Raw genomic sequence first — 14,312 nt, 5'->3', positions numbered from 1 at the left:
ATAAAATGAGTGCAGCAAAAAATAATAAATGCAAACAGCAGATAAGTTGACAAATATTAGAATATGAAACTTTTCTGCCCTTCTCCAGAGTAAATTGAGTCACAACTTTGTTGAAAGAAACACTTCTCCAGCTCTAGTCAAAGATTTGCGCATTGAGGTTGAGCATGTCACAGATATACATGGTTCAACATGTGATATCCATGGTATACCTGTTTCTATTATAGCCTTGTAAGTGATTCAAACCTTAAAGTATTCAAAATCACTACAGCTGTAACTGAAACCAATTATCCCTTTGATTTCCCACCAGGACAAATGGATATGTAGGCAGTTTTATTTGCTTAGACATGGAAGCAGTTTTACATTTACCTTGTTAAACCACAATATACAAAAAGTACCATGCCAAACATGTATAACTTGTATAAAAATTCCACATCCGTATATTGTCTACCTCAAGATTAAAACAGATAACTCCCTAAGTATTCACTGGCTCTACTCCCCTAACATTAAACATAAAAGCCACATGGTAAATACCGGAATTCAAATAAAAGTAACATTTTTTAATTAAAAAATTGTCATAAATTGTAAAGAAGAAAACTACTTGTGGGGCAGCATGAATAAAAAATGGTCTACTGTGTAAATTTTAGAATGAAGCTGACAAAATTTGGAAGACTGGTTAATTTTCTCCTTCTCTTGCTTCGACTTCATCTCTTTGGGTATCTGATGCCCACAATGTCAAGCTGTTTCTCAGTAGTTGCAATACTAGTGTGCAGTCTTTGTATGGCTCTGCACTAAATCCATCAAATTCAACAATGGCTTAATCAAAAGCTGTCTTTGTAAGACAGCAGGCTTACTCTGGGGAGTTCAGAATCTCATAATAGAATACAGAAAAATTAGGGGCCAGGCCCCATCTGGTAGGATGTGTTGGTTGCATTTTCCTTTTTGCTGATTTCAAAAGCTTTTCTGTATGCTTGCTGTGACTGAGCCACAATCTCGTTCTTGTCATTACCAGCAGAAACCTCAGCTACATAACAATAGTAGTGTCCTTTTATTTTCAAATAGGAGACTTTGCTCTCTGTGAAGCACTGGGGATCAAGTACATTTCCAAAAGAGATAGAACTTTATTGCAGATATCTCTTAGCTCAGTCTCAATTTTATCTCTGTACTCTTGAAGCAACTGCTTCAAAACTGTTTTGTTTTCTTTTTTTCAGCACCTTCCATCATTTTTTAATACTTAAAAGACCCTCCAAGATGACCTATGGACCCCTTCAACAATTTTATAAGTAACTGAAAGAAGATTCTTCTCCTCATTGGATAATTCAGCTCCTTGCTCAGTGGTAGACTTCATGCAGGCTGCCAAGTCATCATATTGCTCAGCTTCCTTTACCACTTTGGGCTTCTGAACCAGCTCATATTTATCCACGACTGGATGTTCTGTGTCTGGAGTGGGTGGTGGAAGATGAACTAGGGCTCAGCAGTCTCTGTGTGGCAGTTGCAGCAGGAGCAAGGCAGAGATTCTACAATTAATTGTCAGTTTTTTTGTTACGTATGTACATATTTATTTTTAAACATTAAAAAACCTTCATAGCTTTTGGGTTACAAGTGGTTTTTGGTTGCATGAATGAATTGTACAATAGTGAAGTCTGAGATTTAAGTCCACCATCACCAGAGTAGTGTACAAGTGTACACTGTATTCAATATGTAGTTTTTTATTCCGCATCCACCTCTAAACCTCCACCTTCTAAGTCTCCATAGTACATTATACCACTCTGTTTGCCTTTACATATGCATAGTTTAGCTCCCTCTTATAAGTGAGAATATACAGTATTTGATTTTCCATTCCTGAGTCACCTAACTTAGAATAATGGCCTACACCTCCATCCAACATACTTTATTTATTTTTTTTTGAGTAGTATTCCATATTGTATATATATCACATTTTCTTTATCCGCTCATTGGTCAATGGGCACTTAAGTTGGTTCCATATCTCTGTAATTGTGAATTGTGCTACAGTAAACGTGTGTGCAGTTGTCTTTTTGGTATAACAGCATTTTTTTTTCCTCTGAGTAATGGGATTGCTGTATTGAACAGTAGATCTACCTTTAGTTATTTAAGGAATCTCCACAATGTCTTCCATAGAAGTTGTACTAGTTTACAGTCCCACCAGCAGTGTATAAGTATTCCCTTTCCACCACATTCACACCAACATTCACACCAACATCTGTTGATTTGAAACTTTTTACATAATGGCCATTCATGCTGGGGTAAGGTGGTATCTCACTGTGGTTTTAATTTGCATCACCCTGATGATTAGTGATGTTGAGCATTCTTTCATATGTTCATTGGCCATTTGTATATCTTCTTTTGAGAAATGCCTATTAATGTCATTTGGCCACTTTCTTTTTTCCAGCAAACATGTTTTATTTTAGAGACATAAATTGTACCAGTAAATTAAAAGAATAGTTTATCAACCTTCCCATTGCCTTTTTGTGGTTTCTCAAAAATCTTTTTTTAAAATTATATTTTAAGTTCTAGGGTACATGTGCAAAATATGCAGGTTTGTTATGTAGGTATACATGTGCCATGGTGGTTTGCTGCATCCATCACCCCGTCATCTACATTAGGTATTTCGCCTAATGCTATCCCTCCCCTAGCCCCCCACTCCCTGCTATTTCTCCCCTCACACCCCCACCCACCAACAGGCTCCAGTGTGTGATGCTCCTTTCCTTGTCAATGTGTTCTCATTGTTCAACACCCACTTATGAGTGAGAACATGCGGTGTTTGGTTTTCTGTTCTTGTGTCAGTTTGTTGAAAATGGTTTTCAGCTTCACCTATGTCCCTGCAAAGGACATGAACTGATCCTTTTTTATGGCTGCATAGTATTCCATGGTCTTTATGTGCCACGTTTTCTTAATCCAGTCTATCATTGATGGGCATCTGGGTTTGTTCCAAGTCTTTGCTATTGTGAACAGTGCTGCAAGAAACATATATGTGTCTGTGTCTTTATAATAGAATGATTTATAATCCTTTGGGCATATTCTCAGTAATGGGACTGCTGGGTCAAATGGTATTTCTATTTGTCTCCTGATTTTTTAATTATCACCATTCTAACTAGTATGAGATGGTATCTCGATGTGGTTTTGATTTGCATTTCTCTAATGATCAGTGATGATGAGTTTTCTTTTTTTTTCATATGTTTGTTGGCTGCATAAATGTCTTCTTTTGAGTAGTGTCTGTTCATATCCTTTGCTCATTTTTTAATTTTTGTAATGTTTTTTAAGTTCTTCACAGATTCTGGATATTAGCGCTTTGTCAGATGGGTAGAGTGCAAAAAATTTCTCCCATTCTGTTGATTGCCTATTCCCTTTAATGATAGTTTCTTTTGCTGTGCAGAAGCCCTTTAGTTTAATTAGATCCCATTTGTGTACTTTGGCTTTTGTTACCATTGCTTTTGGTGTTTTAGTCACTAAGTCGTTGCCCATACCTATATCCTGAATGGTTTTGCCTAGGTTTTCTTCCACAGCGTTCATGGTGTTAGGTCTTATGTTTAAATCGTTAATCCATCTGGAGTTAATTTTTGTATAAGGTGTAAGGAAGGGATCCAGTTTCAGCTTTCTGCATATGGCTAGCCAATTTTCCCAACACCATTTATTATTAGTTTCCCCATTGCTTATTTTTGTCAGGTTTGTCAAAGATCAGATGGTTATAGATGTGTGGTGTCACTTCTGAGGCCTCTGTTATGTTCCATGGTCTATATCTCTGTTTTGGTACCAATACCATGTTGTTTCAGTTACTGTAGCCTTGTAGCATAGTTTGAAATCAGGTAGTGTGATGCCTCCAGCTTTGTTTTTGTTTTGTTTTTTTGCTTATGATTGTCTTGGCTATGCAGGATCTTTTTTGGTTCTATATAAAGTTTGAGGTGTTTTTTTTTCCAATTCTGTGAAGAAAATCAGTGGTAGCTTGATGAGGATAGCACTGAATCTATAAATTACTTATGATTTGTTTGTGTTTCTTGTAGATTTTGAATATTATTCCCTTGTCAGATGTATAGTTTGCAAATATTTTCTCCCTCTCTGTGAGTTGTTCATCTAGTCTACTGATTATTTCTTTTGCTGTGCAGATTTTTAGTTTAATTGGGTCCCATTTATTTATTTACTTATTTATTTATTTAGTTAGTTAGTTAGTTATTTTTGCACTTGCTTTTGGGGCCTTAGTCATAAATTCCTTGCCTAGGTCAATGTCCAGAATAGTTTTTCCTAGGTTTTCTTCTGGAAATTCTATTGTTTCAGGTCTTAGATTTTAATCTTTGATACAACTTGAGTTTATTTATTTATTTGGTAAGATGAGAGATAAGGATCCAGATTCATTCTTCTACATGTGAAAATCCAGTTTTCTCAGCACCATTTATTAGGTGAGGTGTCTTTTCCCCAATTTATGCTTTTGTATGCTTCATTGAAGATCATGCTTGTAAGTATTTGGTTTTATTTCTGGCTTATATAGTCTGTTACACTAGTCTATGTATCAACTTTTATACCAGTACCATGCTGTTTTGATAACTATAGCCTTGCAATGTAATTTGAAGTCAGGTAATGTGATGCCTCGAAATTAGTTCTTTTTGCTCAGGTTTACTTTTGCTGTTTAGGAACTTCTATGGTTCCGTACAAACTTTGGGATTGCTTTTTTCTAATTCTGTGAGAAAATATGTTGGTATTTTAATAGAAATTACATTGAATCTGTAGATTGCTTTGGGCAGTATGATCATTTTCATGATATTGATTCTTCTAATCCATGAGCATGAGATGTGTTTCTATTTGTTTGTGTCATCTATGATTTCTTTCAGCAGTGTCTTATAGTTATTATAGAGATATTTTACCTCCTTGGTTAAGTATATTCCTAAGTATTTTTTTTTGCAACTATTGGAAAAAGAATTGAGTTCTTGATTTGATTCTCAACTTTGTTGGTGGTGGTGTATAGCAGTACTACTAATTTCTATATATCGATTTGTAACCTGACACTTTACTGAACTCATTTATTCAATCTAGAATTTTTTTGGAGGAATTTTAAGGTATACAATCATATCATTGGCCAGTGATTTGACTTCCTCTCTTCCAATTTCATTCCCTGTCTTTCTTTCTTTCTTTCTTTTCTTTCTTTCTTTCTTTCTTTTACTTTCTTACTTTCTTCCCTCCTTCCTTCCTTCCTTTCCTGTCTCTCTCTCTCTTTCTTTCTTTCTTTCTTCTTTCTTTCTTTCTTTCTTTCTTCTTTCTTTCTTTCTTCTTTCTTTCTTTCTTTCTTTCTTTCTTTCTTTCTTTCTTCTTTCTTTCTTTCTTTCTTTCTTTCTTTCTTTCTTTCTTTCTTTCTTTCTTTCTCCTTCCTTTCTTCCTTCCTTCCTTCCTTCCTTTTCTTTCCTTCTCTCTTTCTTTCTCACCTGATTGCTCTGGCCAGGACTTCCAGTCCCATGTGGAATAGAAGTACTGAGTGCGAGCATGCTTGTCTTGTTCCACTTCTAAGGGAGAATGCTTTCAACTTTTCCTTATATGGTGTTGTCTGTGGTTTGTTTGTTTGTTTGTTTTTTTCAGCATTGACCAAAATTTATTCAAATCATGTGGGAGAATGAAACAAACATGACAATGGAAATTCAAGTTTACAAAATTACTTTTAAATTTGAAGTGTATTACTAGCAATGAAAAGAGAGTGGCTTTTGATTTCATTTTCTCTGATCTAAAAAGTGACCATTGAACCATTGGCACTGATTATCACGTCCATCACATAATAGTTGATAAATAAGTGGTATCTGAGTTTAACTCACATTGTTAAACACGTGCACTATAATTTCCAAACAGAGTAGTGGGCCGTAAGAAATGTGTTATCCCCTCTGATCAGTGTTTTTCATAAAACATTATAATTTTTTTCTTTTTCTTTTTTGTTTTTTATTCCATTTTAGGTTTTGGGGTACATGTGAAGAACATGCAAGATTGTTGGTCTGTGGATTTTTCATATGCTTTTGTTATTTTGAGTTATGTCCCCTCTATGTTGGTTGAATGTGTTTTTTATAAAAGAATGCTGGATATTATCAAATACTTTTGCTGCATCCATTGAGATAATAATATGTTTTTTGAACGATGAGGTTGTGTCCTTTGTAGGGACATGGATGAACCTGGAAAGCATCATTCTCAGCAAACTGACACAAGAACAGATCAAACACTGCATGTTCTCACTCATAGGTGGGTGTTGAACAATGAGAACACATGGACACAGGGAGGGGAGCACTACACACTTGGGTCTGTTGGGGGGAAATAGGGGAGGGACAGTAGGGGGTGGGGAGTTGGGGAGAGATAGCATGGGGAGAAATGCCAGATATAAGTGATGGGGAGGAAGGCAGCAAATCACACTGCCATGTGTGTACCTATGCAACAATCTTGCATGTTCTTCACATGTACCCCAAACCTAAAATGCAATAAAATAAATTTAAAAAAAATAAATAATACATTTTTTGTTTATAATTCCATTTATGTAATTTATCATATTTTTGACTTTCATATGTTAAAACATCCCTGCATGCCTGGGATGAAATCCACTTGATTGTGGTGTATTATCTTTTTGATATGCTGTTGGATTCAGTTTGCTAGTGTTTTGTTGTGCTAGTGTGTTATGATCATCAGAATATTGAGCTGTAGTTTCCAATTTTTGTTATATGTTTTCCCTTTTTTTTTAAATTTTTGAAGTCTTCCTACATTCTATTGGCATTGAAATAGAACATGGATTGAGCATAAACTCCTCCAAAAACAATTTTTAAAAAACTCAAAAAGTACACAAAAAAACTCTGAATACAAAACCTAACCTTTCTTCCCAGCCTCCCTAAAGGTAAGTTACTGATCTTAAGTCGGCTCTTAATAGATTGCCCCACAATTCCTGGTTTGAATTTAGCCAATATAGGGCATATCACCAGGTGAATGTCAATATAATTCACAGCAATGCACACAAGACTCCACAAGGCCAGGCACAGAGTGATGGTGGTGGGCAGGGGGAATTGAGGGAGGCTCTAAGCTAGGGACACTACATGGTGGAACAGGATAAACCCTTGGGGACAGGAACAATAAAAACAAATAAGAAGTACTTTAAAAATGGATTGTATGACCTATAGTGACAGATGACATCACTAATACTGAAAGCTTCTTATATTAATGTTTTTGGCAAAATGTCATTTTGTAATATAATATATGCTTTCCAGGTACGGGAGTGATAAAAGAATAAGGCCAAAATGATCCTGCTCCAGGACTAATATCTTCTAATGGTGCATTAACAAGGACGGCAGAAATCAATATTTATATATCACTGGAATACATAACACTGTCGAAAGAGGAAGAGCACACATGAGACAGAGAAGGAGGTGGATGCTCCTGGGTTGAGAGCAGGGGTGTGGGTGTGGAAGGGACTAGGCCAGAATCCCCAGCAGCTCTCTGGTTTACACCTCCAAGAGGCAGAACATCTGGTGTCAAGACCTGGGTTAGAGGTTTGTCAAACAGAGGCAGGGCCCAGTCACCACTTTGGAGGGGAGTGATGAGAAGGGGATTTGGGGCACATTAGAGAGCTGAATAAACTGGAATCAGGGGCACAGGCTTCTCACTATACTCAGCTTCTTCCACATACTCCCTAGTTGAGCCTACTGGCATCAAGCTCTAGATGCCAAGGCCAGAATGGCTTTGGAGCAGGAGCTGTGGCCCAAGTAGCTCTGAGAGGGGAAGTGACCTAAAACCCCTGGCAGGGAAAATACTGAAGCCAGGTGTGAACATATCCTCTCTTTTCACAAGAGTCCTGATGGGGCTGGCTGGGCTTTTGGGTACTCATCCCTACTGTTCTAGCTGAAGAGGATTTGGGTACTGAAGCTGGGAGGGACAGATCCCACAAAGTGACCACAGATCTGAAATAATAAGTAAGGGGTAGCTCTGCCCATAGAGTTCACTTTAGACAGGGTTATACTCCTTTAAGAAATTGGGGTAGGATCTTCTACTCAGCCTTGCCAGAATAGAATGGTGAATACCCTTCTAGTACGTTTGGTGAAGCCTCTTGAAGGCACTGTTTCCCCCATCCACCCTGGGGAGAAACTGAGTCCCTAAAGTCAATGACAAGACTTATTGAGGATGAGTATTTAACAGGCCCAATCTGGGACTTAGAAACAAAAGTGACTAAACATCTCTTTATCCTCCAATCATTACAATATCCAAATAACTCTAAAAGGGATAGACATTGGGAGGCCAAATTCTAGGTCAGTTGACATCCTAGAGCAGGTAGCCAAGGTCCTGTCTCATTCCCTAAACCCTGTAATATTCCAACCCTGTAAATCTCAAGACACTGAAGAAGAAGGCAGTGGCAGGGGAGGGGAGGGGAGCAAGCTTCCAACCTACTCCATACTTGACTTCCATGGGGCAACAGTAAGTGTAAGGGTGTTTGCAAAATCAAATGGAAAGTACCTCTGGGCTGGGGAAGTGGGATATTCTAGCAAGATAGATTAAATGGAACAGAGAAGAGAAAGGAGGTTCCATTGGCAACATAGTGAGCCATTCATTTGCTCAGGGAAGTGGGTGGGGGCTGAGAGGCTAGGTTTGGTCCCATGGCTACACTAAACGCTTGGCATGACTTTGGGGCTGCTCTAGTTAGTGGCTCCAGCACATCATGAGTTAGGTAAGTTAGGTGTAAGAGTGCAGGGGCAAGGAAAAAGGGAGGAGGAGTCCCTAGAGGCTGGGTGCCCATTACATGGACTCAAATTCATCAATGTGCTGCTTAGTGTTGCCCTGCCGGATCTGGCACAGGGTCTTGTATTTGTTTCAGCCCAGTTGCATATTCTCAGCATGGATCATGTCCTTGGCAGTCTTCTTGGACTCATCTCGGGCATTGGCCAGCTCTGAAGTGAGGGCCTTCAGGTGCTTCTGCATGCTCATTCTTCTCCACCTCAGTGATACATTCCTCCTCACTGCAGTCCTTGGCCATAGCATCAGCCCGTAGGTCATCACTAGCCTCTGCCCCATTCTCATCCTGCTCATCCAGCTCATTCTCAGCAGACTCTGCCACATGAGGTGTACTCGTGGCCATCTTTAGCTCAGCATGGGTCTTCTCCAAGTCTTCCTGTACTATATAGGCCTTCTGCTACCACTCCACAGCCTCACTCTCCTTCTTCTGTTGGGCCATCTCCAGCTGGGAGATTTGAGCTGTCAGCTCTGCCATTTCCAAGACCGGCTGTGCTTGAGTCTTTTTCTGCTCCTGGGAGGCTTGCAGCAAGGTCTGCTTGACCTCTTCAGCTTCTTGATGATCCTTGGCCAGCTTTTCAGCCTCACTCTGGGCACACTTCCATTCCTGCTCAACTTCCAGAGCCCTATGGGTCTATTCTTCCAGTTCTTGCTGAGCCTTCTTAGTCTGTTCCTCAATCTGCTTCAGGTTCTCCATTAGCTCCTCCTTCTTCCATTCAATCTTCTCTTTCTCTTTTTCTGCTATTTCACACTTCTTCTTCTCATTTTTCCAGCATAGCACGCTCCATCTGCTTCTGGTGCTTCTCCTCCCGGGCCTGTGCCTTCATCTGCTGCACCTCAGTGGTGTCAGCTTGCAATGGTGCATGTACAGTTCATGGTTCCCCATGCTCAAGGCCAAGATTTGCTTGTTAATCTGCAGCCAGGAGCATAGAAGACGAAGTCCAGGGCTTTTTTGTCAATGGGCTTGATGACAAATTTCTTATCATTGAAAAATGTTCCTGATTTCACTCCAAGGGAAGCTTATCTTGGGAGTCAGCCTGTCATTCTGCTCATAGATGTTGAGATCCAAGGCATCCACCCCCAGCCACAGCTCTGAGCCTTGCTTGTTCTTGATGCTGAAATAGTTCACATCATACATCTCCAGATCTTGAGCAATCTTCAGATATTCCAGGACAACAACCTCCCTGAGAATGCCGCAGTGTTCCTCATGCCACACATGGATCGGCTCCTCCCACTGGTCTCTGTTGAGTTTGTGCTGTTCCAAGAATCTCTGCAGCAGCAACTTTTCTCCAGCCAGGTAGCCAGATGTATGCACCTCCTTATTGAAGTCAGCATACTTAGACTGGACAGCATATAAAGCCAGCAGCACAGCAGTCTCAGGTGGGCAGTACATATCATTGAGAATGACATCTTTCACTTGCAGAAAGAACAGGGGCTGAGTGATGTCCTGGATCAAGTCCTTGGACACATCCTCAGTGTAGAACTTGGCATGGAACTTAAAGAGCAGGGGGCTTTCCTTCCGCATATCCTGGGCAGTCACATTATTGAGTTTCAGCCAGGTGGAGAAACCTTTCGTGTCCTGATACTGCAGACCAAAAAATCAAACTTCCCTCAAGCCAATAGTTTTCACCACCTGGTCAAATAGCTTCTTGCCAGTGGTGTTGGGATGGATGGCAAACTCCAGCTCTGCATCCATGGTGGTCACACGCACATTGATCATTTTGGGCATGGTGGCAGCAAAGGCAGGGGAGTTAGTGAAGTTTAGCTAGGACTGTCAGGCAGTGCTGAGCACGCAGTACACACGGCTCAGATTCAGGTGGCCAGGGACTCAGATTGGGTCCTCAGTAGCATCGGGGCAACTGTTCGGCTTCCTGCTAACAGGCCACGACTTCACAAACCCCACCCAGGAAAGACTGTTTTCCTAGTTTTGGTATCAGAGTGTGATATTGCTTCATAGACTGAATTACAAATTATTTCCCCTTTCTCAATCTTTTCTAATAGTTTTAGTAGAATTGATACCAATTCTTCTTTGAATGTATAGTGGAATTCAGCTGTGAATCTATCTGGTCCTGAAAATTTTTTTTGGCAATTTTTTTATTACTGATTTAATTGCACTGATTGTTATTGGTATATTCAAGGTTTCTATTTCTTCCTGATTTAATCTAAGTGGGCTGTATATTCCAAGGAATTTATTCATTTTCTCTACATTTTCTAGTTTGTATGCATAAAGTGCTCATAGAAGTCTCAAATGATCTTTCATATTCTGTGGTGTTTATCTTAATTTTCATTTCTAATTGAGTTTATTTGAATCTTCTCCCTTCTTGGTTAGTCTAGTTAATGGTTTACTAATTTTGTTTATCTTTTCAAAGAGGCAATTTTTTATTTCATAGATTTTTTTGTGTTTCTATTTCATTTAGTTGTACTCTGATCTTTGTTATTTCTTTTGTTCTGCTAGTTTTGTGGGTTTCTTTTTTCTACTTCCTTGAAGTGTGACATTAGGTTGTCAATTTGTGATTTTTCAGACTTTTTGATGTAGGCAGTTATTGCTATGAAATTTCCTCTTAACAGTGTTTTAGCTGTATCTCAGAAGTTTTGATAACTCGCATCACTATTATCATTCATTTTAAATAATTTTTAAATTTTTATCTTGATTTTATTGTTAAACCCAAAACTATTCAGGAGCAGGTTGTTTAATTTCCATATGTTTGTATAATTTTGAGTGTTCCTTTTAGAGTTTATTTCTAGTTTTATTCCACTGTGGTTTGAGAAGATACTTTACATAATTTTGATTTTTAAAATTTGTGGAGGCATGTTTTGTAGCCTACCGTATGGTCTATCTTGAAGAGTTTTCCATGTGCTGATGAGAAGAATGTATATTCTGCAGTTCATCAGTTGAATGTTCTGTAAATATCTGTGAGGACTATTTGTTCTACAGTGCTGCTTAAGTTCACTGTTTCCTTGCTGACACTCTTCCTTGATGATGTATCTAGTGCTGTCAGTTGTCTTAAAGTCCCCCGCTATTATTGTGTTGCTGACTATCTCATTTCTTAGATCTAGTGTTAATTGTTTTATGAATCTGGGATCTCCAAAATTAGATGTGTATATATTTAGATTGTAATATCTTCTTGTTTGATTGATCTTTTTATCCTTATTAAATGACCTTATTTGTCTTGTTTTATTGTTTTTGCTTTAAAGTCTGCTTTATCTCATATAAGAAACACTACTGCTGCTTGCTTTCTGTTTCCATTTGTGTGGAATATCTTTTTCCACTCCTTTATCTAACTCTAACCCTTTACCTTAATTTTGTATGAATCTTTAGATGTTAGGTGAGTCTTTCAAAGACAGTGGATACTTGGCTTATAATTTTTTTATCCATTCTGTCAACCTGCATCATTTAAGTGGAGCATTTAGGCCATTTACTTTCAACATTAATATTGAGATATGAGGTATTTTTCCAGTTGTTATATTGATTTTTACCTTCACATTTTTTTATTGTGCTATAGTTTTATAGACCCTAAGAGTTTTATGCTTTCAAGAGATTGTATTCTGGTGCATATTAACCTTTTGTTTCGAGATTTAGCACTCCTTTTAACATTTCTTGTGGGGCTGGTCTGGTAGTGACAAGTTGTCTCAGTATTTGTTTGTCTGAAAATGGCTTTATTTCTTCTTCATTTATAAAACTTAGTTTGCTGGATACAAAAATCCTGACTGACAGTTATTGTGTTTAAGGGGGCTAAAGATAGTAACCAAATCTCTTCTGACGTGTAACACTTCTACTGAGAAGCCTACTGTTAGTCTGATAGGATTTCCTTTATAGGTTACCTGATGTTTTTGTCTCACTGCTCTTAGAATACTTTTCTACACTTTGATTTAAATAGCCTGATGACTACATGACTTGGTGATATCCTTTTTGCAAGAAATCTCCCAGATTTTCTTTAAACTCCTTATATTTGGATAACTAAACCTCTAGAAAGGCAAGGGAAGTTTTCTTAAATTTTTCCATCAAATGAGTTTTCCAAATTTTTTGCATTCTCTTCTCCCTCAGGAACACCAATTATTCTTAGGTTTGGCCACTTTACATAACTCTATATTTCTAGGATACTTTGTTCATTTCTTTTGATTATTTTTTCTTTATTTGTGTCTGATTAAGGTAATTCAAAAGTTATCTTTGAGCTCTGAAATTCTTTCTTTTACTAGGTTTAGTCTAATGTTGAAACATTCCACCTCATTTTGTAATTCCCTAAATGTATTATTTTTATTTCCAGAAGTTCTGATTGGATTTTATTTAAAATATCTATTGTTTTAGAATATTTTTATTTATATTCTGAATTCTTAAAAAAGTATCTTTATGTTAGTTTTCACCTTTCTCTAGTATATTTTTGAATAGCTTAATAAGCAACATTTGGAATTCCTTATCTTGTATTTAAAAGTTTTTATTTTGGTTTGGATTCATTGATGGTGAGATAATGTGATCTTTTGCAAGTATTCTAAAACCCTATTTTGTCATATGGCCAGAATTATTTTTCTGCTTCTCATTTAGGTAGACTATTTCATCTCATTTCTCTTGAATTTATTTTTTATTTGACTGTGTGGCTTTTAAAATTTCTTTTTCCCCCTTGATGATGTGACTTTAATGTTTATAGTTTATTGCAGCCTTGTTTGGCTTTTTTTTGCTTTCAGGGGTGAAGGCTCTGCATGAGTTCCCTGGTTATAGAAAATCTTTGTATCATGGCTTTCTTATATCCTGGTTGTAGTAGCAATGTGTTCAGTGTGCAAGCAAATTCACTGTCTCCTATGAAGTTGAAATGGAAGAGGTCTTTTGAAGCTTATCTTGTTCCCTCAGAGTGTGCACTTTTTAAAAAATTTATTTTTTCACCAGTATTTTGTTTCCAGGTTGAATAGTTTAGGCTTCAGAGGAATGAGTGTGGTATTCCTAGGTAGAAACCAGTGGTGGCTAAAGCAGGTGGTTAAATGCAATACTGAATGGTGAGCAGAGGACCCAACCTGACAGGTGGCTGGGGGAACTCTCAGTTAATCACACTGAGGTCCTTCATAGGGAAGGGAGGGAGCCCCCTCAGCTCTCCTAACAGGCCAGCAGGAAAAGAGTCTGCCTCCCAGTTATACTCCTGTCACAGAGTTCCATCTATTCAGGTCAGACAGGTACCTCTTTTCATGGGCAAGAATGCTGATGTTCAATGTAAAGATGGACTGTGGCTCTACTCCTAGTGCACGTGTGAACATGGAGGCACATTCTTCCTTTGGGGATTTTGTCACCCTGAAGTGTTCCAGAAAGGCCACCTACAGGTTCACCCATGCTGAGCTCCCATGGAAGAGGTCCCAGCTATGTCTGCATTGGTGGGCAAGTGGGAAAGAAAGTCCTCTTCTCCAGTATCCTTCACAAGCACCAGAGCTGTCAGACTGTTGAGGTAGAGACACATAACTTTTCACACTGAGGCCAGCACTGCACCTGTACCTCTGCTGAAAGAGACTTCCCACATGCAGAAAGTCCCAGCTTTGACAGAGGTGGCTGGGGGAGCTCTCAGTGAAACACACTGAAGTCTTATCAGGGT

The 14,312-nt window shown here is 38.4% G+C and overlaps 2 pseudogenes across 1 annotated transcript; both read right to left on the bottom strand.

Annotated features, from left to right (window-relative positions):
• Positions 1 to 673: 673 nt before the first annotated feature.
• LOC116532298 lies at positions 674 to 8,087 on the bottom strand (annotated as a pseudogene).
• On the bottom strand, positions 7,396 to 10,584 carry LOC116532212 (annotated as a pseudogene). The gene has a single exon (XR_004260768.1). The product of XR_004260768.1 is annotated as a moesin pseudogene (transcript).
• Between the last annotated feature and the right edge of the window lie 3,728 nt (positions 10,585 to 14,312).

Source organism: Sapajus apella, unplaced genomic scaffold, assembly GCF_009761245.1.
Source record: "Sapajus apella isolate SASKATOON/1434 unplaced genomic scaffold, GSC_monkey_1.0 scaffold75, whole genome shotgun sequence".
In the NCBI taxonomy this organism is placed as follows: domain Eukaryota; kingdom Metazoa; phylum Chordata; class Mammalia; order Primates; family Cebidae; genus Sapajus; species Sapajus apella.
Note: the sequence above shows the minus strand (reverse complement) of the source record. Positions and strands in the feature narration are given on the sequence as shown.